This window comes from Vombatus ursinus, unplaced genomic scaffold (genome assembly GCF_900497805.2).
Source record: "Vombatus ursinus unplaced genomic scaffold, bare-nosed wombat genome assembly UNPS02014798.1, whole genome shotgun sequence".
Lineage (NCBI taxonomy): Eukaryota > Metazoa > Chordata > Mammalia > Diprotodontia > Vombatidae > Vombatus > Vombatus ursinus.
In genome coordinates, this window is record NW_020954576.1 from 60,935,777 (window position 1) to 60,961,113 (window position 25,337).

The following is a 25,337-nucleotide window of genomic DNA, read 5'->3' on the forward strand; positions in this document are numbered from 1 at the left end:
ATACTTAGTTAGGATGGATGAATCAAGTAAGGACTTTTTGAGGATGAGGAGCACATAGGTATGTTTGTCAGCAGTATGGAAGCAGCCAGCAGACAGAGAGAGATTGAAGAAAAGTGAAAGAGTCGGGATGAAGGAGGAGGCAATCAACTGGAGAAGATAGGCTAGATTAGTTGTGCATCTAGAAGGATTTGTCTTGGCAAGGAGAAGGACTACTTCTTTGTGTGAGACAAAGGTGAAGAAGGAGACAGTGGTAGAAAGCATCTGGGAGATGTGAGATGAGGAAGAAGAGAAAAGGGGGAGTTCTCAGTGAATGACCTCATTTTGTCAGTGAAATATGACAGGTGAGAGGGGACAAGAAAGGGGGGCCATAGGAGATTTGAATAGAGATAAAAAGGTTGAGAAGAGCTGCTAGGGTGAATTAGATAGTTAATTGTGGTATAAAAGGATTGTCCTGGTGTAATGAAAGTGAAGGTGGCAGGTGATAGAAGTATTCCAAGGATAAAACTTTGCAGGACAATATTGGAAATATGACAAGGACCAAGTAACTCAAGAAAAGGAGACAATATAGAATTGAACCAGTTCACCATGGGGTCAAGATGGGGAAGGGAAGAGAGTATAGCTAGTGCAAGTGTGATAACCTGGGAAAGAACTGAGGAGTCAAGGAACTGGATGTTAAGGTGGTGCCAAAAACAGACTTTGGGGTTGTAAGGCAGGGGGAGAAATGCGATGACAATAATTTTTTATCAGATTAAGGAATTTTAGAGTTCATGAACATGAAAGTGGTGCATTTGTAGGTGATGGTAAGATAAAGGGTATGACCATTTTTCTGTGTGATTAAGAAGGTCAAAGAGTAGGTCATACAAAATGAGTAAGTTAAGGAACTGTGAAGTTAGGTTCTTTGAGAGAGTGAATTGAAGTCCCCTAGTATGAAGGCAAGAGTTAAAGAGAAGAGAAAAACTATGAGCCAGGCATTGAATTCATTAAGAAAACATTCTGGAAGTCATTGAACTATAGCTACCAGAATTTTGACTGAGTAGTTGATCTGGATTGAATAATCTCAAAGGAGGCAAAGTTACCTAGTAATAATGGTGGAGGGAGAACCTGGATGTGGCAATGTGGAGTAAGAAGTATTATAACTCTTCCACCTCAACCAGTGAGTTGGGGGCAGGGAATGGAATCAGTAAAAGTGCAACCAGTGCTGGAAAAGGAGATCAGGGAAGCTGTCATTCTAAGGAAGTCAAAGCTTAGTGAGAGAAATAAGATGGAAGGAGTGGGAAAGGAAAAGATTTAAGAAGAAAGAAAGTTATCTATGGAGCAAACATTCCACAGGGCACAGCGAAAAGGATGGCTAGATTTAGAGTGGGATATTATGGAGGTTGGCTTGGGGAAAAAGGGAATAAAAGGTCAAACAGTGCATAACAGAGAATGAGTTTAAGTTGGAGGTTCAGAATCAATGAGATAGGGAAGGTATGACCAAGGGAGAGTTTGATGAGCTTATTGATGAATGAGGTCAGGTAGATTTTTATTTTCAATAGGCATTTGGTCCCAGGATAGAATCCTCTCAGGGTCTTAGTAAGTTCAGGTGAGAGGAAAAATTCTGGTTGCTGACAGAGTGGTGCTTATTTTCTTCTAGGGACCCACAGCAAGTACCCAGATAAGCCAACATAAAGTAATCTGAGAAGGGGAAAAGCACTAGTTACTAGAAAGAGAAATCAAGGAAGAGCTTTATGGAGGAGATGGAAACCAGAACAAGCCTTTCTGAAAGACAGAGATAATAAGGTCAAGTGCATTCCAAGAACAGAGAAAAGCATGAAGGCAAGAGATGGAACACAGGCTTCCTAGGAGCTAGAAGGGAGCCTTGTTTAGCTGAAACTTATGGTGCACAAAGGGTGGTAATAGAAAATAAAACTAAAAAGGTAGGATTGTCAGGGCCTTAAAAGCTAGGCTGAGTGTACGTTTTTACCCCAGAGGATACTAAATACTTATTTGAACAGGGAAACAATAAACTTAGACTCATGTGCTACCTTAGCCACTCTCATCCTCCTTAAATGAATGTGCCCCAGGAACTAGAATTCTTAGCTGCAGCTCTGTTGAAAGCAAATCTCTAGGTAAGGGAAGGGTGGAGAGAGAAACAGGAAGCATTCTTCCTTCCCTTTTCAAACCTCTTCCTTCATACCAATCCTTTTGGGGGAGGATAGCCCACAAACCCTATCTCAAATTTTTACCTCTGATTTTAGTGAGACAAATCAAGCTGGGAACTGGGAAGAAGTGTATTTATAATTTTTTTAAAATACAAAATGTTGTTTGGATGGGGGAAGGAGGTCATTCACTTCTTTCCAATACTCAGCAGCAGAGTCTAAGAGAATGTGGTGGGAAAGGGGGCAATTCTGTGAGGTTGGGGATCATTTTCTCTGAAAGAATGACAATATAAATTTTAAAATTCTCTCTTCTCTCTCTCTCTCTCTCTCTCTCTCTCTCTCTCTCTGTTACTCTTTCTGTCACTCTTTCTCTGTCTCTTTTTCCATCTATCTGTCTCTGTCTTTCTCTATGTCTATATATGTCTATATGTAGATATAGCTATATATAGCTCTCTATGTATATGTGTATGTATATATACATACACATACACATACATATATGTATGTATGTATATATATGTATAAGTCTATCTATCTATCTATCTATCTATCTATCTATCTATCTATCTAATCCCAAATGAAATGCCCAGCCCTCACAGGATTGCCCCCATATCATATTCTTTCACAATTCACAGCTGAGCCTTGGAAAGAAGCAAACAAGCTCTTTGCCTTATGTCTCACCCTCTCTAGGGAACATTCTACATCTCTGACTGTAAATACATTTCCTCCTAGCTCAATTTGTCTCTGTGAAACTGAGAGTTCAGGATGCACAGGTTCCCTCCTTCCAGCTCCTTCACTGATTCATTTGGATCTTTCTCTGCTTTTCACTACATAGCATCCCCAAAGATCATATTTTTCTCCCCTAAGGACCTCTTTCCCAGGGGTACTTTTAGAAACTGAGGAAATAAATACACAGTCCATCAACTAATACTATATTTAGCCACACAAGGGTGTTTTCTTTAACCACATCTAAAAACCTCACTTTCCTTCTCCCTTGTGGCATAACCCATATAGAATCCTCTTAAGGAAATTCTACCTCAATTAACACTGCCTGCAAAAGTTTCTTTTGTTCTCTGTGGTTGTTTACTGTTTTCTGGCTCTCTATAACAAAGTTGAGAATGGCCTCTGTTTACATACTATTGAAGTAAAGAAGAAACTTTGCATTTTCCTTAATTTTTTGATGGCCAGTAATTGATTTTATTCATATAGATAAAGCAATGAAAATAATACCATAAGAATCCAGTATTAGGTGAGGGAGGATTTGGAGATCAAAAGCATGGTTATTTCCCTCAGTGGTGTAGATTGCAACCCTTCGATGCTTTATTATCTTCTGCAGTTAATGTTCACGTTTTCCCTAGGATCTTCTGACTTGCCCAGGGTTCCATAGCTAATATGTGTCTGAATATGAGGCAATATTCAAACTCTAATATTAATTTCTGACTCCAAGAGAAACATTCTATTCACTACATCAAACTGCCTCTTAACCCCTTACCATAGGTTCCATAGCTAAGCTATTTACTGCAGCAAAGGGGCATACCCTCTAGTTTTTGACCTTGTAACTCCCATTCACATTAATTGTAACAGAAAGAATAAGGTATAATGACATTCATCAATAATACTGATGAGTATACATTACTTCTGTGACTATAAGAAGTGACTGATACTCTCATCATTGAACAGATTCCCACACTACACAAATTGACCTCCAAAGGAGGTTCCTCTACCATGCGGCTCCTTCTGCCCTCATTCCCATGGGGAGGAAAAAAGGATTGATGACCCAATTTCTGACCAAAAAAAAAACTTTGGTCATGTTCACATAATATATTGCTTTCTTCTACCAGTCTTAGTGATTCTTGGAAAACAGAGCACACAGAAAAGCTTACTCTTAGAAAAGTATCTTAGCAGGACTTTTAGAAACCAACTAATGTAATCTTAAAAGCAAAAGGGAAAATAGCATGGCACAGTTCCCAGGGTCTATAGTTAAAAAGATGTCAATGCCAAGGGGAAGTAAAAAGGATCCCCTGCTGCCCATGAAAAGGCAATATAAAAATGAAACACTTTGTTTCAGGATCACAGATTTAAAGCTGGAAAGGGTCTCTGAGGTCATCTAGTCCAACCCCCTTAATTTACATATGAGGTAACTGAGAACTGGGGAAATAGAGTGACTTGCCAAGGTCAAACAGGTAGAAAGCATCAGAAGTAGAATTTATTTTTAATTTTTTAAATTTTATTTTTAATTTATGAAATAAAACAAGCACTTCCATAACGTAGTATAAAAAAAGATGATAGCACATGAAACTGCAAATCTATTATTTATAACGTGCTATTCCTTTTAAATATATAATAAAGTTATCATGTAAATTTCTTTTTTTTCTTTTTCTCTCCCCCAGCCATAGAGATGACTACCATTAGACACAAATATGTATCTGCGTGTATATATTTATACATAAACACACACACAATATACATTCATACCTATATATGTAAAATCATTCTATACATACTTCTATATGAATTTGGGTCCTCTGATTCCTGAGCTAATGCTTGTTTCTTTGTCTCATATTGTCTCAAACAAAAACCCTATGATTTCCTTCGATTATAGCTTAATGGTCAAGTCTCTCTATCTCTCTGGGACTCAGTTTCCTTGTCTTTAAGCTAAAAGATTTAGATCAAATGATCTCTAAGACCTTTTCCTGATTTAAAGCATATAATCACTCAATTATGCTTGACACCTGATGATGACTAAATTCTGAATGGTGAAAATAGGGAAAAAAACCTACTACACTTGCAATCAGAATACCTGAGTTTAGTTCTCTCACTTACTAGAAATATAACCTGAGACAAATCATTTAATCTCCAAGCTTAAGTTGCTTTGTCTATAAAATTGAGGTAATTACCCTTATACTCCCCTATGTATTAAGGCACAGTATGATATAATGGAAAGTATGCTGAATTTAGAAGTAGAAGGAAGACCTAGTTTCTAATCCTGGATCTACAGACTAAACTGATATTGTTATTGTTGTTTCTCCTTCATTTTTGAAGAGGACCAATAACACCATGGGGTGATGTCCTGACTTGCCCATTAATTAGATTTAAGTGAGGCAGAGTTGAGCAAAGTCATCAGCCTCACTCTGTCTTCTACAGTTGAAGTCCAGTGGCAGGACAACAGTCAGGATGACTAATGATGGCCCAGGATGCAGTGGATGATTTTGGTGTCTTCCATGTCTGACCAAACTTGCTTCAGTCACCTTCATGGTCATTGGAACAAACTGTTCTCCTCTACCCATTCCACCTGGGAAAGTCTTCACATGCTTGGGGTAGATATCCCCCTAACTCTCCAATGGCTTTGAGACTGTCCGATATACTCAACCTGGTTTGGCCCATCTGCAAAGATGGTTTTATCAGGATGTGGCTGCTATACACACTAGAACTCCTTGGAGCCAAAGGTGAAAGTTAAATAACTTATTTTGCCCTCAGTTTCCTCGTCTACAAAATGGAGGGGCTGGATTAAATGACCTTTAAGACTTTTTCTAGTTCTAAATCACTGATCCAATGTATAGCACGTGATAGATGTCAGACACTGTACAAATGTAAGTTATTTTCATCACGAGCTGACCCCACCAGAAAACTTTGATGAACAAAGAACCCAAGCTCCAGATAGGACACGGTCTCTGCTCACAATGCTGCGGGAGATAGGGCATCCCATTATAAGCCGTCGTGGAAAGGTCCCACAGTCTCACCTCTGTTCTCAGATTATTATTACTCTGGTCAGAAGGAGAATACAGGCTAGTTAGTGGAGGAAATATTTAAAGAGTAAGATCTATTAGGCTGTGGAATAGTCTCCAGAGAGAAGTAGTGAGATTTTCTCCCTTGAGTCAATGAAATTACATTGGGTCAAGGCAAGTAAATTGACAGGAAGGAGATAATGAAATAATTTTTTTTTAAAGCTAATTGCAGTGACTCTTTGAAATATTAGGAACAGGTTCTTTGCTTAACTGATTTTATTTTAATTGACTGGTATTACCCATTTCAACAGCACTTTATATTGGCAAAGTGCTTTGCATGACTTTGAAATCACTTAATTCTCAGCTCAGCATTAGCATCTTTAATATTGCCGATTCTCTACTTCTACCCAGGAGAATACAGACTCACAGAAGGAGGAAGTAATTTGATGGAAGTCACATAAAACACAGGGCTCAGAAGGACTCACAACCAGAAGACTAGGGTTATCTGTGCTTATCCAGTTTAGAATCTCCAGAAAGAAACATTATTCCACACTCCCCTACTATTAGGTTTGCTGAATGCATTAGATGCATCTGATGGTACCCTCAGGCACACAAAAAGAATAAAAGAACTAATTCACTTCATCTTCTCCCTGAATCTCAATCTTGCTCTAGTATGAATGTGTATCACATCCTCCTACTGGGCTGTAGGGTCACTGAGTGCAGCCAATCCCTAGCTTTCTTCAAAGGTGACTCAAATGCTACCTCCTCCATGAGACTTTCCCTGATATTCCCAGCTGCTAGTGCCTCCCTCGTCTATCAAAACCAAAATTACTTTGTATTTTCCTTGTAAATATTTTATATACTTATATGTGCATGAGCTGTTGAGATGAAACTAAACGTGATGCAAAAGGAGTGATCTGCCACCTTTTGGTCTTTGCCAACCTGGGGCAAGTGAGGCAAGGACTATGGTGAGTTGCTGGAGTGGGGAATGACAGTAAACTGCATTCTCTGATTTAGGCACCATATGGCTGTGAGTTCATGGTATCTCTATTTCTTTTGTGCTTTTGTGCTGTCGTGCTTAGCCAACTAAATAAACAGAAGTGGAACTGACTGGTTTAGATTTTGTGAACTTTGAATAGTCAAAAGAGTCATCAGAGGTCCCACTAGCAACTCATAAGGATGGATGACAAGAGAGAGAGAAAGTTCCTGCCTATGGACGTGGCAAGACAGTTACTGGAGGATGGCAATAGTTTCACGGGGAGTGAAATCTCCCTACCAGTGACAGAGTGACTTTCATGTGACATATCAAGTGATAGCTATGAGCCCTAAAAGGCATCGACTCAGAGTCTAGCAGAGAACTAAATCTAAAGGAAACCCCTAGAAAAGGAAAAAAAAGGACTTCCAAGTCCAAGAGTTGGGAGAACCACTTGCCATTTACCTATGTGCCCTACTGTCTTTGTGTTTGTATTCTATTTTCCCCGGAGGCTTTGTGTGTGCAAGAGAAGACTATGTCCCTGGTTTAGAGGGATTATTTTGTAACTATTGTTCTTGTGATGTCTTTTTTAGGAAATCTTTTTTTCTAAAAATTAACAGAGTTCTACTCATTCATTGATAATAACAAGCATATCAGATGGGAACTCAGTAGCTACAGTGTTAAAAACCCCAACCTCTTGGTGTTATCTCTCAAACTATGAGAAGAGTAAAAACTGGCTGCCTTCTGGGGATCCAGCCTACCAGGTGCACAAGAGGGAGTTGGAAAAGGAAGTCCAGAAAGAGTACAAATTTATTAATCATGAGTAAACTGGATAAGGACATACACATGACATAATAGTATTCCCTTGTCGATCAGGTTATACATTCATGAACTATTCTCTGTCTTAGTCAATGAGACCCCCCCATCCCCTTCTTCTCTCTAAGAGAGAGGTCTAGTCTGACCAGGTCATATCAATATCAGAATTAAATAAGCATCTTGCTAAATCTTCATTTCATTCTTTTATCAATCATGAGTAAGGAAAAGAAAACAGCTACCCGCAAAGAACATTGGTCTTAGAATCACAATAGAACTGTAGGAGCTTAATAAATGCTTACTGACTGACTGAATGAATGGATTTAAATCACCTCTGTGGGCCTGTTTCCTCATCTGTAAAATAAAAATGCTGAACTATACAATTTTATTTTTTAAGGTCTTTAAATGTTTTATTTTTCTAGTTACACGGAAAACATTTTTAACATTCATTTTTTAAAATTTCATTTTCAAATTATCTTCCTCCCTCGCTTCCCTTTCCCCTCACTGAGAAGGCAAGCAATTTGATATAGGTTGTACATGTGCAGTCATGTAAAACACATTTCCAAATTAGTCATGTTGTGAAAGAAAATACAGAGCAAAAAAAAAAAAACATGAAAAAAAAGTAAAAAATAGATCCACATTCAGACTTCATCAGTTCTTTCTCTGGAGGTGGATAGTATTTTTCATCATAAGTCCTTAGAAATTGTCTTGGGTCTTTGTATTGCTGAGGATAGTTATGTCATTCACAGTTGATCATAGAACAATGTTGCCGTTACTATGTACAAACTATACAATTATCTAAGGCCTTTTCGATCCCCGAAATCTTACGAGATTTACCAATAGTTTCTATCTGTTGAAACAGTGGTGATTTTGTTGTTGTTGTTACTTGTGTCTTGCATGTATACATCTATAGTCACCCATAATCAATTCTCCATCCACACAGGCCAAGATCAAATAGGGATTTCAGTGGAAATTTACAGGTACTAAACTTTGCGTTTGTGACAATAAATCCAAATTACTTTAGGTGCTGGTTTCTGAGTTCTACATTGTCGGTCTCTGGAACAAGGAACTAGGTAGGGATATCAGTTACAGTAAGAAATCAAGAACAAAATCATTTTCTTTTAATTTTGGAGACCAACATTTCAATGCACCCGTGGCACTGAAGAGTCTCAGAGTCGCCTTAGAATGGAAGCTCTGGGAAGGCAGCTTATTACTAAGTGGAAGTTACTCAAGGTTAAAACCTTAATCCTGGATTAAAAACAGGGACCAGAAGCACTAAACTTAAGCTTAGTCAGGAGAGGGAGATAGCCACCTTACCAAAGAGTCACAGAGAAGTGGACCTTAAGGAATCAATGTGTGATTAGACTCCTGGTGTAAACCACACAAGAACAGTTCTTGAGAGAACATGAGACATCAAGAATGGACAGGCATCATACATGCCAAATGATTCTGTTTAGGAACAAGAGCTTAGCTCCATCAGGAAAAGGAAAGTTAGTTGTCCTCAGCATTGGCTCCAGATGAACATCCCTTTGTCCCTTTAATAGCTAAAGTTATTTCTTTCTGGTGTGAGCAGACCACAACCCCTCTGACTCAACTACCTCTTAAGAAGATAAGAGTCCATAGTCATTAAACACTTATTAATATTCTACTATGTGCCAGGCATTGTGCAAAACTTTGGGGATACAAATAAAGAAAAGAAAGAGAAGCCCTGCCTTCAGGAAGGTTATAGTTCAATGAGGAAAGACAATACACAAAAAGAAGCTGAAAAGGTGAGAAGAAGAGAGAAGTGGAACCCAGGGGTAATGGCCTGGGAATGTGATGTTCCTGTAAGAATAGCTGATGGGAAATTAGTTAATCTGGCAAGTTCTGGGCCCTCTGAAAACGAAGGCTTTGGGAAGAGTTCACTGCTCTTCTCTCTAGTCTTCCAGTCAGAAGGGAGAGGCTGCTGAGAGTGTTGAGAAGGTGATGAGTATCAAAGTTGGATCGATCTCAATGATGAGAAGATTTCAGGTCATCAGCTTATTCTGGGAGAAGCAAGATGTTCCTGGAGTTGAAACCTAGCAGAGCAGTTGATGGAAATTTAACAGTAAAAATGAAAGTGATTTTCAGAAGCCAGTAACTGATAGAACTACATCTTGGTTATTTTTATTATGGTGAAGGCAAACACCTGCAAAAAAATAGTAGGCACTCACATTTGTTGAATATGACTAAACTGGGACCACTGACCATAGGTCATAAGGGATTAATGCCAGTATGTAAAATAATAATGCATATACCACAGCTGTATTTTTCCTTGTTTCTGAAAGATTTATCTTGAAGCACTAAAGTTGGAAAATGTGATTGTTTCAAATGGTCTGGAAAGAATAGACTTAATCTCTGTATTAAGTAAGTTAAGAAAAGATTAAGGCTTTACTCTTCTAAAGGGTTGAAAGTCCTATAACTGCACTGGAACAGTGTCCCATTTGGTGATTTTCAGACCCCAGGTGGAAGTCCACTCCCACCCCCACAACTCACCTTTACATATAAGGTATCAAGGAAAACACAAAGAAGCAAATCCAATAGTGACCACTCTTGTTCCAATGTTTCTGGAATCAGAATTATCTGAACTATAGCCCAGGACCTTCTATGGGTAAATTTGAAGAAGATAGGAAAAGGAGAATGATGATGAATTTAGCATCTTCCAGCATTCCTGCAATGTTAATCAGCATCAGGTCAACCCATGATGGTTTTAACTGGTCATTAGATAATGTCAGTGGTTTAATGTTGATTCTCAATTTAGTCAGTTAGTAACATTGATGAGAAAAGGTAAAGGGAGTGATCTCCCCCTTTACAATTTGTGCCAAATTTCTGAAATTGCCTAGAGGGAGCTAGGTGGTGGTGGCAGTGGATTGGGTACAGTGGATAGGGTTCTGGGCTTTGAGTCAGGGAGACCCGAGTTCAAATCTGACACTTATTAGCTATGTGACCCTAGGTAGGTAATTTAACCTTAGTTTCTTCAATTGTAAAATGAGGATAATAGTACTTGCTTCCCAGGGTTGTTCTGAGGATCAAATGAGGTAATATCATAAAGGGCTTAGAACAGTATCTTGCATATAGTGGGCGCTTAATAAATGCTTGTTTCCTTGTTTCCCCCTCTCTCCCTTCTTTTCTTCCTTCCTTCCTTCCTTCCTTCCTTCCTTCCTTCCTTCCTTCCTTCCTTCCTTCCTTCCTTCCTTCCTTCCTTCTTCCCTTCCCTCCTTCCCTTCCCTCCTTCCTTCCATTAATATCACATGCCTTTATAAGGTCCTGGTTGAAGCGAGAGCTTTCTTTGCTGCTTAATCAAAAAGCTTGCATTTGTAAGTGTGACAATTCGGTATTTCCTTATTTATTTCCTTATTTAATGTTTACTCCTTTGTTACAGGAGCCATGTTCATTGTCAGGCACTACCCTGTATGAGTCATTTCTGTTCATGGATAGCTTGATCATTCCACTTGAGTACCTAATACCACTAGCACCGACTAACCCATCAACACGGTCACTTCCTCTCAGTGCTATAAAGGATGGTCACATTCATAAATGACAGCTTTGGATATTTTCCACAGTGTTTCTCCAGCCTTTCTTTCATAGTGAAAGAAAAACCAAACCAGATAGAAAGTAGCAGGCACGCAATGGAGGCACCTGCAGTTTCTTTCTCCCTCCAATGGAGAGGGTAATGGCCCTCTCCACCCCCCTACCCACTAAGGATTGTGAGAGAATTAGGACTGGAAAAACTGAGATGATATGCAAGCCATTAGTCAGTAATGTGGACAAGTGCCACTGGTACTGTAAAAACAAACTCATAAAATTCCAGCTGCCCAGTCTATCTGCTCTGCTCACTGATCCCTCACTTTCCTGGACACAGTGAATAATACCCACAGTATCGCAGAGGTCACCAGGAGCTAAAAGGACAAATATGATTTTTAATGTGAGCATATCTTACATAATCTTTGCCAGAGGCTTATTTTTTTTTCATTTTGCCCCCATTTCAGCAGGTAAACAAAACAGGAAATGAAAATCAAAATACATATTTTGCAAAAAATAAAGGATACAATTTCAAACTTCCTTAATGCCAGTTTCTTGCTCTAATTCATCCTGCTAGACTAATCATTAGATGAATGTGATTTCTTTGTGAGTGATTATACCTTCTTTTGATTCCTTGTAATAAGTTTAGCTTATAAAGGTTTAATTCCAGGAAGCTCCATCTACCCCATAGACATATTAAAATCTTTCCAGCATTCCTTTGAGGTAGGTGGAGTACAAGGAAGGCCATTCTCATCTTGCAAGTTGGGAAATTGAGGACTCCCCCTTTTATTATTTTTCTTCCCTACACAAGACTTCTGGGTAGTTAGGTGGTGCTAGGACTGAAGCCAGGAAAACTCATCTTCCTGAGTTCAAATCTAGACTGTAAACATTTACTAGCTATGTGACCTTAGACAAGTCACTTAACCCTGCTTGCCTCAGTTTCCTCATCTGTAAAATGAGCTGGAGAAGGAAATAGCAAACCACTCCAGTATCTTTGCCAAGAAAAACTCAAATGGGGTCATGAAAAGTCAGACATGACTGAAACAACTCAACATCAACAACAAAGGAAGTGGAACAAAAAGGCCCTCCATGGTCCTCCCAAATTCAGATAAAAATAGGCCAGCAGAGAAGCTTCAAACTGACTTAGTCACGTGGATTTGAAGAAGCAAAGGGGCTTACGATAGAAATTCAGAACTAGATCAGAAACTATAGAAGGGTTATCCTTACAGAGCCCAGACAGCAATCAATGTAGATTGCAGACATGGTACCCCCCCACCCTATGGGGTATGGGGGGCATGTTGCTGACTTCACAGGTTAAAGAGTTTGAACTCTAGTTGGACATTGTGGAAGTTCTAAATGAGAGGGATTTGGAATGACCGTGAAGTTAGGCCATGGACAGCCTGGCAACAGGTACCCTGAGGGACAGCGCTAGCACTGGCTTACTAAGCAGAACCAGTAGCCGTAGGGTGGCTATTTTTGAAAAAATAAATTTATCTGTCTGTTTGTCTATCTGTCTGGCTGTCTGTCTATCTATCTATCTGTTCATTGCTTTACCACATAGCTGCAGCAGTCGCAACAACAACAACATGGACAGCTCAGAGTAGGGTAAAGCAGCTGGGCTCAATATATTTGTGACTAGACTTACAGGCATTTGAAGTGGGAGCCAATCACAAGAGAAAGGATGATATTAACCCAACTGACTAGAATTGTGAGCACCTCAATCCCTTCCTAGCTTGCTGAAGTGCTTAGGGCATGAACTATTGGGAAAGAAATTGCTGATTAGCTGACTGTGCCAACTACCTCTGATTACTTCTGAGACATCATGAATATATCCACTTTCCTTCTGGACTTCCCTCTGCCTTACCACTGCCTTGTGAACTAGCATGACTTTTTGGAGTTTCCTGTTCTCTTAAGCCTTGTTTATTTGTTGTCTGTACTTTTACAATGGGTTTTGTCTTTAGATAAAATATGCTGACTTTTACAAGATTCTGAGGAAGTATTTGCTGTAGAGCAATGGGTACAAAGGAAACAATGGCCGGTGGAGATATTTTTCATACTGTATTGTAGAGTAGAGGGGCTAATCTTTGCTCAGTGCATAGGAAAATGAAAAGACTTCTTCCTTGCTCTGGGAGCTCAAGGCTTTCTGAATTCCGGGAATATTCTCCACAACTAGCTCCCTGAAATAGTACAGGGAAAAGAGAGATGTGAACCCAGGAAAAATATTGTCCTGGACTTTAATGAAAAGATAAGCGAAAAACCCAACACAAACCTGTATTAAGCTTTCTGGTGACTCAAAGGGAGGCTTCAGAAGGAAATAATGGAAGCTGTGCGACAGTTTGCTGAAAGATTGAACACCGAAAGTCTCACAAGACCTGACCTCACTCTTAGAATTATATATCAAAATTTTACTATCTTTCATGTGCTGGCAGACAACAAATCTTTATACTACAAACACAGACCTCAAAATATTCTGGAGAACTCAATCAAAGACCCTTGAGTCATTGTTTCATAAAATCTAAAAAATAACAGTTTAATAATGTTCCTAAATACTCATCCCAAATATTTGTAAACTCCAAGCTACATGAAATAAAGTGCTTTCAAAATATAGAGACCTGGACAAGATAAAATCAAGTGGGAGGAGGATGATATATATGAGTCTACAGAGAATAAGCTGATATTCTAATAATTATACTCAACTGGAGAGGATTCTGGGAAGATGGTAGAGTAGGTTAGAAAATTCCAGTCTCTCCAGATTTCACCCACAAATGAGATAAAATTGTGCCTAAGGGTGAACATAGAGTGGTTAAAAATAAATAAGAATAGGGACAGAACAGTGGTCCTCCTGGGACAATTGGAGAAGATCTGAAGAAAAATCTCAGGATGAGGTTTGGTCTCTGTGAAGAATAAACACCTCCAGGCTAGTTCTGCTTAAATAACAAGCAGTGAGCCCTGGGGTTGGCTTGGTTCAGAGGCAGCCTCAGCCCCAGCCACAGGAACTTTTACCTCCTAAACAGTGAGGGGAGTTGGATGTCTGAGCCAGGGAAGATTGAGGGAACCCCTGTTGATAAGGGATGCCAGAGACAGCTGTGCTGCTGAGATACAGCCCTGGGTAAGAAGGAACCAGCACATGCCTGGTGAGTGCAGAAGCAGTGGGACGGAGACTCCGCTGGCTGTGGGCACTCGCAGGAGGTTGAAGGTCCTGGTTTCAGTTCCAGGCTAGGGGGGGAGAATTGAAGGAGGATCTGAGGCCAGAGGCACCATTCCCCATACCCCATGACTAGAGTGAGATTGAGGAAAAACTTTAAAAAAAAACAATCCAAGAGAAACAAGAAGATTATGAAAAGAAAGTCAACCAATCAGAAAAGAAGATCTAGAATCTTAAGGAAGAAAATGACTCCTTGAAAATTCAGAATTGCACAAAGGGAAGCCAGCAAAGTCATAAGAGATCAAGAAATAATAAAATATAAAGAATTAAAAAATAAGAAGAGAATGTGAAACATATCACAGGAAAAACAATTGATCTGAAGAAGACATTAAGAAGAGGAAACATAAGAATAATTGGACTACAACCCTGGGAAGGAGAGAGAAGTGCTGATGGTTGATTCATGACAACATGAAGATTTCCAGGATAAAAGAGCTGGTCAGGTGGCCCTCAGGCTGACATCAAATGTTCTGGATCCAAACAAACCATGGCTGTGGTTTCCAGGAGTTCTTTAAATGCTTTCAGCCTGCCAACCTCTAAGATCCTGAGGGCAGGGACCATGTCTCCTACTTGGGCATTCCCTTCCTTCTGCCCAGACCTTGGCATGCCTGGCATGGCGGGCACTCAGGCAGCAGGTATCAATCTTGGCATCATTGATTGTCTCATTCGTCCTGTCCCTGGGATGGTGATGGCCCCCTGTGACTGGTGTTCTCATTCTTAGTGGGAATTGCCCACATTCTTGATGACTGCCTTTACAGGATGCTAAGTCAAACTCTACACTTAAACAAATCTTTTCTGTGAAAATGCCAGGTCAACCTGCTTTAGGTCTTTCCTTCTGACTCCAAAGGAGTCTCCAAAGGGAGCATTTCCTCTGCTCGGAAATCCAAGCTTACTACTGGTCTGCCTTGCCAGTTTTAGGGTAATAGTCTGAACCACTAATAGAGGAAGCATTTGGTCCAGAGAAAGGCCTGGTCTACATTCTTTACTTTGCCAAGGTGGCTTCAATTTGGAACATGTCCTCACAAACCCAGACTTTGTTTAGAGGATTTTGTGACTGGACATTCCCTTACTTTCCCCTCTGTCACACTGGAAATTGCAGAATCCTCACTGATGGTTGGTTTGTACATTATCTTGTGGAATCCAAGTCCCTGGTATTTGGCACCCAGGAGGTAAGCCATGGTTTTGTCAGCATCTCCTGCTCACAACATCTTTGTGTAGGAAAGGATCCTTCTGCCTGCACATGTGCAGCCCCTCCCTTCCTGGACACTGTCTTCTCTGGCAGGTAGGCCTTTGCTCCAGCTCCCCTGCCCAACCTCATCCTAGCCTGGGAGCTGAGGGCTATCCCCTGCCTGTGGGGTGGCATCCAAGGGGGGCTGTTAGCTGAGGACATACATTTCAGAAGAGGATGGGCTGCAGCTGTACAGTGACATGATGCATTCTTGCTCATTTTCATTAAGAAAAGGGCTCTGCAGGTTGTGCCCGCTTTTTTCTGAAAACAATTATGAATTTATTCCTTAAGTACAATTATGAGGAGAAAGAAATTACTGATGGAAAAACTTAAGTTTAATTTTCTCTCTAATCTTGCTGGTTTCAAGATTAGAAAAGGGTATACTTAATGTTCTGATATATCAAGAAGACTTTAATAAATAAAATTATGTTGGACTGAAAAAAAAGAATAATCAGACTAACTGAAAGTTCTGATAAAAAAATAGAATCTTGATGCAATAATACAAGAAATAATTAAAGAAAATTGTCCTGAAGCATTAGGAGGGGAAAATAGAAATAGAAAAAATCCACTGATCACCACCTGAAAGAGATCCTATGAGGAAAACCCACAGTAATATCATAGTCAAATTCCAAAACCTCCAGCTCAAGGATAAATATTATGAGCAACAAGAAAAAAAAAACAATTTAAATATGGCAGTGCCACAATTAGAATCACACAAGATCTAGCAGTGGTGACACGAAAAGACCACAGGTCTTGGAACACTATATATTGAAAAGCAAAAGAACTGGGGTTGCAGCTAAAAATATCATACCCAGCAAAGCTAAACATAATACTGAATGAAAAAAAATGGACATTCAATGAATTGTCAAACTTTCAGGATTTTGTTTAACAAAAAAACCTGAAAAAAATAAAAAAAAAACAAAAAAACCCCAAAAAACTAACAACAAAACAAAACAAAACAAAACAAAAAACATGAGCTTAATAGAAGATTTGACATATAAGATCCAAGAGAAATATAAGGTACATATCAAAGACAAGGGACTCAGTAAGGACAGACTATTTACTTTTTATAATAGGAAATGTAAAACATATGTCTAAGATTGTTATTAATAATTGGGCAGTTCATAAGAAAGATTGGGATAGACCTGAGTGTGATGTGATTTTTAAAAGTAAAACCATTTAGGAACAGCTAAAAAGATTAATTATAAAAATGAGGTGCAAGAGGAAGAACCAACATAGAGGAATTAGATGGGGAAGGAGGGCTGGTAGTTCTGGAAACTTACTTTCATCAAGAATGGACTCAAGGTGGAACAATAAATATTTATCTGGAAGAGTATAAAAGTCTTCTAAATTCAGGAAGAAATAAAATGCTAAAGGGATAGGGAGGGGGGAGAGGATAAGGGAGGGATTTTTAGAGGGGAGGGGAGGGAATAGGAAGGGGGGTATAGACAGGTGTTTAGAGTAATGGGAATAGGAGGATAAAGGAGGGATTCTGGGGGAGTAGGTTAAGTAATAGGAGGGCAAGGTAGCAGAGTAGAAGTGAAGTAGAGAAGTCAGTAGGGACAGGAAATAAGAGAAACATACAAACATAAAATAAAGATCAGGAGAAGAATTTGTTAGGGAAAAAGGAGTAGGGGGTAATCATCATCTCTGAAAAAGTTAATGCTAAAATAGAGTGAATCAAAAGAGCAAAATAGGGAAACTACACTATGTATCAGTCATATTCATTAATGTTGTTTTGGACTATTTAAATAACTAGATAGTGTAAAGTTGGAATATTGCTGTGGTGTAGGAAATGATGAGCTGGTGAACTTGGAAAAATATGGAAAGACTTGGCCTCATGCAGGAAAAGGTTATCCACCCTCAGAGAAACAGAGGACAAAAAAGTATAGTACAGTCTTCAATAGATGCATATGAATGTATATGTTTATATGTGAGCATGATTACAGATAACTAAGTATATGTATAAGTAAGTGTATGTATGTATGTATGGGTACATGTATGTATATATATGTATATACATATCTTTGTGTATATGTCTATACATGTATGTATGTATATATATATGTGTGTGGGTGTGTGGGTGTGTGGGTGTGTGGGTGTGTGGGTGTGTATGTATAAAAGCTCTGCTCTTAATTGTAGCCTGGGGGGGGAAGGAGAAAAAAAAGAATAAAGTAAAAAGTACACAGCAGAGAACAAAAGAAAACTTTTAAGGAAGCAAAGAAAAGATGAACAGCTCTGAATACAATGAGTAGTATTTATTATATAGGCTCTTTGAAATGGAAATTTATTGCTGTACATTTTGAATCATCTTTTACATTCTGCTGCACACATGACAATGCTCTTTTTTATTTTTTTATTTTGTATTTAAGTTTATAATATGTTTCTTTTTTCTTTTCTTATTGTTTAAGTTTTAGTATTTAAGTCTAAAATAAAAAATATTGTATTCAACTACAAATAGCAACTATTTTATCAGTCTGCACAATAGTATGTAGAACTTTAAATATAAAGCAAAATATCAGGATATCAACTTGTCCCAGTCCAATTTATGTCTTAATCCCATCTAATATAGAATTAGAATGATAATAAAAACAGTATAACAACTCACATTCATAAAGTGCTTTAAAGGTTTTCAAAATACTGTATATATAATATGTATACATATATTCTCTCTGGTGGTCCTCGCAACAACCCTTAGATGGTATTATTATTCCCGTTTTCTAGATGAAGAAACTGAGCATCAGAGAGTTTAAGTGACTTGTCCCTTGTCACATAGTTTGTAAGAATCTGAAGCTAGATCTAAATTCATATCTTCTTGACTCCAAATCCACTCAATCTACTATATTCTTTTTTTTGGTTTAAAAAAATTTTTTTAGAATGGCAATTTTAATTTATTTATTTTTGGTTTTCAACATTTACTTCCACAAGATTTTGAGTTCCAAATATTCACCCCATCTCGCCCCTCTTCCCACCCCAAGATGGCATGCATTCTGAATATCCCTTCCCTTAGTCTGCCCTCTCTGCTATCTCTCCCCCCCTTCTCTTATCCCCTTCCCCTTCTATTTTCCTGTAGGGCAGGTGTATCTACTATATTGTTCTGAGTCTAGAACATGGCTTTTTCTGCTGTTAATATGCTAAGTTTCTATGATGAAATTCAGTTACAGAGCTGAATTTAGGTGATCGGGAGGATGCATAGGATGTGTATGAACTGCCCCAAATGTGATTTTATATAGCAGAGACTTTATGACCATAAAAAAAGAAACTAGCATTTATTAAGCACCTACAATATGTCAGGCACTAGGTAAAACACTTTACAAATAGTATGTCATTTGATTCCCACAACAATCTTGGGAAGAAGATGCTATCATTATGCCCATTTAACAGCTGAGGAAACTAAGACAGAGAGAGGTTGAGTGATTTGCCCGTGGTCACAAAGCTAGAAAGTGTCTGGGATAGATTTGAACTCGGGTCTTCCTGACCCCAGACCCCGTACTCTTATCTACTGAGTCACTCAGCTCCCTCTAGGCATAAACTTCTTTAATCAGTCAGTAAATGTTGTTCAATTTCCTACTATATGCTCAATAGTATATTTGAAAGCAGAGAAGTATAAAACAAAGGCGAGGCTCATAGATGTTTATTTTCCTACTAAATACTTACTACAATTGAGAAAACACTTGCCTATGTTTCCTGGTCTAAGAAAGTCTAATTTTACTTCAGTTTGCTCAAGTTCCCTAGAAACCTGGAGTTGGAAAGAATATTAGAGGTAGTCTATTCCAGTATCTGCCCAATGAAAATAAGACCTTCTGCAGAATCCCTAATGAGTGGTCATGCAACCTAAGGACTTCTGATGAAGGGGAACTTGGGAGCAGAGCCAAGATGGTAGAGTGAATTAAGCATTTCTGCTGTGCTCTTCCAACCCAACCCTATAAATAAGTTTTTTTTAATCAAATTCTGAGTGAGATAACCAAAAAAAAGGTCTTAATGTCTAATTTTTCCAGGCCAGGATACCATAAAGGAAAGAAAGAGAGGTCTGCAACACTGGAATGGGAGTTGGCCAGGAGCACAGCATAGCAGAAGTGACTCTGGTTGTGGGGCCTGGAGGCAGCAATAGCAGTGGCTGTGGTAGTAGCAGCAACAGTGATACTAGGATACTCAGTATCTAAGGATAGTAAAGCGACCAAACACCTGATCAGAAAGATATTACTGGGGACCCCATGTTAGTACTGGGCACAGGATCCAGTGCCATTTGGCAGCACCTTTGCTCATTACCCAGTTCTAGGTCTTGGTTCCAGGGTGTAGAGGAGCAGAGACCTTACCTGGGTAGGGACCAGAGTGCATACCAGGAGAATAGTGACCAGAACTCTACTGAATCACAACAACTTAAAGGTACAAAAAACCTATAGACCCCAGGATCTAGCCATAGAAAATCAGGCCAGCCACCTCTCCCCAAAGTGAGCAGAGCCCAGCTCTAACATAAAATCCAAATTCAAATAAGAGGCTGAAAAATGAACAAACAACAACAAAAAAAAAGAACCTGATCATTAAAATCTTCTATGGTGACATGGAAACTTAAGGCACAAACTCAGAAGAAGACAATGACTTAAAAACAACTATAAGCAAAGCCTCAAAGAAAAATGTAGATTGGACACAAGTCCAAGAAAAACTCCTAGAAAATCTAAAGAAATACATTTCTTTTAAAAGAGCAAAAATGAATTTAAATATAAAATAAGAATGACAGAGGGGAAAGTGGGAAAAGAACTGAGCACAATGCAAGAAAATTATGAAAAGAGATTTAACATTTTGGTAAAGGAGGTATAAAATTTCACTAAAGAAAATAACTTTTTAAAACCTGGAACCCTACTGTCATCAGGAATGTGTTTAAGAGGGAACAATGCATATTGCAGACATTATAAAATATTTAGGCGTCTACCTACCAAAACAAATCCAGGAACTATATGAACACAATTACAAAACACTTTTCACACAAATAAAGTCAGATCTAAAAAATTGGAAAAACATCAGTTGCTCATGGGTAGGTTGAGCTAATATAATAAAAATGACAATTCTACCTAAGCTAATGTACTTATTCAGTGCCATACCAAGCAAACTACCAAAATTATTTTATAGAGTTAGAAAAAATAATAAGATTCATTTGGAATAACAAAAGGTCTAGAATAACAAGGGAACTAATGAAAAGAAATGCAGGGGGAGGTGGCTTAGCCATTCCAGATCTTAAATTGTAATATAAAGCAGCAATCATTAAAACTACTTGGTACTGGCTAAGAAATAGAGTGGTGGATCAGTGGAATAGGGTAAGGATGCAAGACACAGTAAAGGGACCAAACACCTGATCAGAAAGATATTACTGGGGACCCCATGTTAGTACTGGGCACAGGATCCAGTGCCATTTGGCAGCACCTTTGCTCATTACCCAGTTCTAGGTCTTGGCTCCAGGGTGTAGAGGAGCAGAGACCTTACCTGGGTAGGGACCAGAGTGCATACCAGGAGAATAGTGACCAGAACTCTACTGAATCACAACAACTTAAAAGTACAAAAAAGTCAATGAATACAGTAATCTACTAAATCTATTATTTGATGAACCCAAACACTTTTTGACAAAAACTGCTGGGAAAACTGGAAAAGAATATGGCAGAAACTAGGCATAGATCAAATTCTCATACCATATACCAAAATAAAGTTAAAATGGGTTTATGATTTAGATACAAAGGCTGATACTGTAAGCAAATGGGGAGAGCAAAGAATAGTTTACCTATCAGATTTATAAAGAACAGAAGAATTCATGACCAAACAGGAGATAGAGAACATTACAAAATGCAGAATGGATAACTTTGATTGCAATAAATTGAAAAGTTTTTGCACTAACAAAGCCAATGCAACCAAGATTAGAAGGAAAGTAGAAAATTGGGAAAGTATTTTTACAACCAGTCTCTCTGATAAGGGCCTCATCTCTAAAATACGGAGAGAATTAAGTCAAATTTGTAAGAATACAAGTAATTCCCCAATTGATAAATGGTCAAAGGATGTGAATAGGCAGTTCTCAGATGAAGAAATTAAAGCCATCTATAGTCATTTGAAAAAAGTGCTCTAAATCACTATTGATTAGAGAAATGCAAATCAAAACAACTCTGAGGTACCACATCACACCTATCAGATTGGCCAACATGACAAAACAGGAAAATAATAAATGTTGGAGAAGATGTGGGAAAATTGGAACACTAATACATTGTTGGTGGAGTTGTGAAATGATCCAACCATTTTGGAGAGCAATTTGGAACTATGCCCAAAGGGCTATAAAAATGTGCATACCTTTTGACCCAGCAATAGCACTTCTAGGGCTATCTCCCAAAGAGATCATACAAATGGGAAAAGGACCCACATGTACAAAAATATTTATAGCAGCTCTTTTTGTGGTGGCAAAGAATTGGAAATTGAGAAGATGCCCATCAACTGGGGAATAGCTGAATAAGTTGCAGTATATGAATGTAATGGAATACTATTGTGCTATAAGAAATGATGAACAGGAAGACTTCAGAAAATCCTGGACAGACTTGTATGGTCTGATGCTGAGTGAAGTGAGCCAAACCAGGAGAATGTTGTACACAGTAACAGCCACATTGTTTAATGACTGATTTTGATAGACTTAATCCTTTTCAGCAATACAAGGATCTAAGAAATCTCCAAAGGCCTAATGCTGGAAAATGCTATCCACATCCAAAAAATGGAGTTTGAATGCAGATCAAAGCATACAGTTTGCTACTTTTTCTTCTGTTGTGTTTTGTTTCCTCTTTCTGGTGGTTCCTCCTATTGGTTCTAATTCTTACTTTACTACATGACTAATGTGAAAATATGTTTAATAGGAATGTGTATATATGGCATATATCAGATTGCACACCATCTTGGGGAGGGAGGTGAGGAGGGAGGGGGAGAAAAATTTAAAATTCAAAAGCTTATGGTAGTGATTGTTGATAAACCAAAATAAATTAGTTTTTAAAAAGTAATTAATAGTATCTAGAAAAAAATTAGAATTGTTCAAGTAGAAGCTAATGGATATCAAGAAACAATAAAATGAAATAAAAAAAATGAAAAAAATAGAAGAAAATGTGAACTATATCATTGGCAAAACAACTAACTTGGAAAATAGAGGATAGATAATTTAAGAATTATTGGACTACCTGAAATCCATGATCAAAGAAAGATCCTAAAGATCATATTTCAAGAAATTATAAAGGAAAACTGCCCAGATATCATAAAACCAAAGGGCAAAGCAAAAATTGAAGAAAAAAATCTACCAATTACCTCCTAAAAGAGATTCCAAAATGAAAACTCCCCAGAACATTGTAGCCAAATTTCAGAGCTTCTGGTCAATGAGAAAATACTGCAAGCAGCCAGAAACTAATAATTCAAAAACAGTAGCACCAGTTCAGGATGACACAAGATTAGCAGCTACCATGATAAAGGAACAGAGAACTTAGAATATGATATTCCAGACAGCAAAGCAGATAGGATTATTAGCAAGAATAATCAAATACCAGCATAACTGTATAATCCTACATAAGGGGAGAAGAAAGGATGTTTAATGAAATAGAGGACTTTCAAGCATTTCTGATGAAAAGCTCAGAGCTGAAAAGAAATTTTGACATTCAAACACAAGACTCAAGAGAAGCATAAAAAGGTAAACATAAAAAAGAAATCATAAGGGACTTCACAAAGTTAAACTGCACATTCTGATGTAAGAAGATGAAATCTGTAACTCCTAAGAACTTTTTCATTTTTAGAGCAGTTAGAAGGAGTGTACATAGGCAGAGGGCATGGATGTAAGTCTATTATATTGAGACAATCTCAAAAAAATGGAAGGTTGAGAAAGAAGGGTGTTCTGGGAAAAGAGAGAAGAGAGAGGAAAAAGGAAAGAAATTATTTCACATAGAAGACGTACACCAGGAAGAGTTTTTACAATCGAAGGGGAAATGGATAGTGGGCAATGGCTCATTTCATCAGCTTCAAAGAGGAAACTACACACACACACACACACACACACACACACACACACACACATACACACACACAATTGAGTTTAGAAATTTGTCTTACACAATAGTGGAGTAGGAGGGGAAGGGGCTAACAGAAAGGGAGAGATGGTAAGAGGGAGGAGAAAGAGTAGATGAAGGGAGGCAGTGATTAAAAGCTAAACCAATTTTTGAGGAGGGAACAGGATTAAAAAAACAATAAAGAGAGAATAGGATGGAGGGAAATACACAGTTAGCAATCATATCTTTGAATGTAAATGGGATGAGTTCACTCATAAAATGGAAATGGATAGCAGAATGGATTAGAAACCAGAATCCAACAATATGTTGTTTACAAGAGGCATATTTCAAATAGAAAAAAAAAATCCTATGCCCAAAGAGTTAAAATAAGGACCTAGAGCAGAAGCTACTATGCTCCAGCTGAAGTAAAAACATCAGGAGTAACAATCATGATCTGAGACAAAGTAGAAGCAAAAAGAACCTAATTAAGAGATTCAGGGAAAGTACATTTTTGCTAAAAGGAACTATAGACAATGAAGCAATATCAATATGGAACATAGCATCAAATGTCATAACATCCAGATTTTTGAAGGAAAAGTTAAAAAGTTAAATGAGTTACAGGAGAAAATGGACAGTAAAACTACTAGTTTTTTATTAGACAGTAAAACTATTAAGTTAGGAACTTAATTTCCCATTTAAGACCTAGATAAATCTAACCATAAAATAAACAAGAAGGAAGTTAAGGAGATGAGTAGAAATTCAGAACACTTAGACATGTCTAAAATCCCCACCAGATTAGGAATCTTGAAAATCAAAAGAGAGGTCAATAAAATTGAAGAAAATAATTGAATAAATGAAACTAGAACTAGTTGGTTTTATGGGGGGGAAATAATAAAAAATGTATTAGGAAACTCATTAGTTTCTAGGTCTATGAATTACACCTCAACTTTTACTTTGGAGTCAAATATACAAAACTCTGGAATCTAGGGTAACTGAACATAAAATTCTTCAATACATCTTTCTCTTTTCTCTTCCTGCTGCCTAAAACATCGCACAGGCGGAGCCAAGATGGTGGAGTAAAAGCAGTGACTTGCTTGAGCTCTCCACCAAATCCCTCCAAATACCTGTAAAAATGGCTCTAAACAAATTCTAGAGCAGTAGAACCCATAAAAAGACACAGTGAAACAAATGTCCAGCCGAAGACAACCTGGATGGTTGATTAGAAAAGTCTATCTCGCTGTGCCGGGAGAGAAACGCAATTCAATGTGGGCATGCAGGTGAAGCAGGCCTCAGCAAACCTGGATCAGACCTCAGAGGACTGAATCATGGGGTGAAAATGGACATTCAGTGTGAAATAAAGGACTTTCAAGCATTCTTGATGAAAAGAGTAGAGCTGAATAGAAAATTCAACTTTCAAATACAAGACTCAAGAGAAGCATGAAGAGGTAAACAGGAAAGAGAAATCATAAGGGACTTATCAAGGTTGAACTATTTACATTCCTGCAGGGAAAGATGATATTTGTAATTCATGAGACCTTTGTCAGTATTAGGGTAGTTGGAGGGAAAAAATTATATGTATGTACATATATATATAGATACATAGATGGATGGATAGATAGATAGATAGATAGATAGATAGATAGATAGATAGATAGATAGATAGATAGATAGAT

General features: G+C 38.2%; 1 pseudogene; it reads left to right on the forward strand.

Annotated features, from left to right (window-relative positions):
* Positions 1-15,404: 15,404 nt before the first annotated feature.
* The window catches only part of LOC114049454, an 18,129-nt pseudogene continuing 8,196 nt past the window's right edge, over positions 15,405-25,337 (forward strand).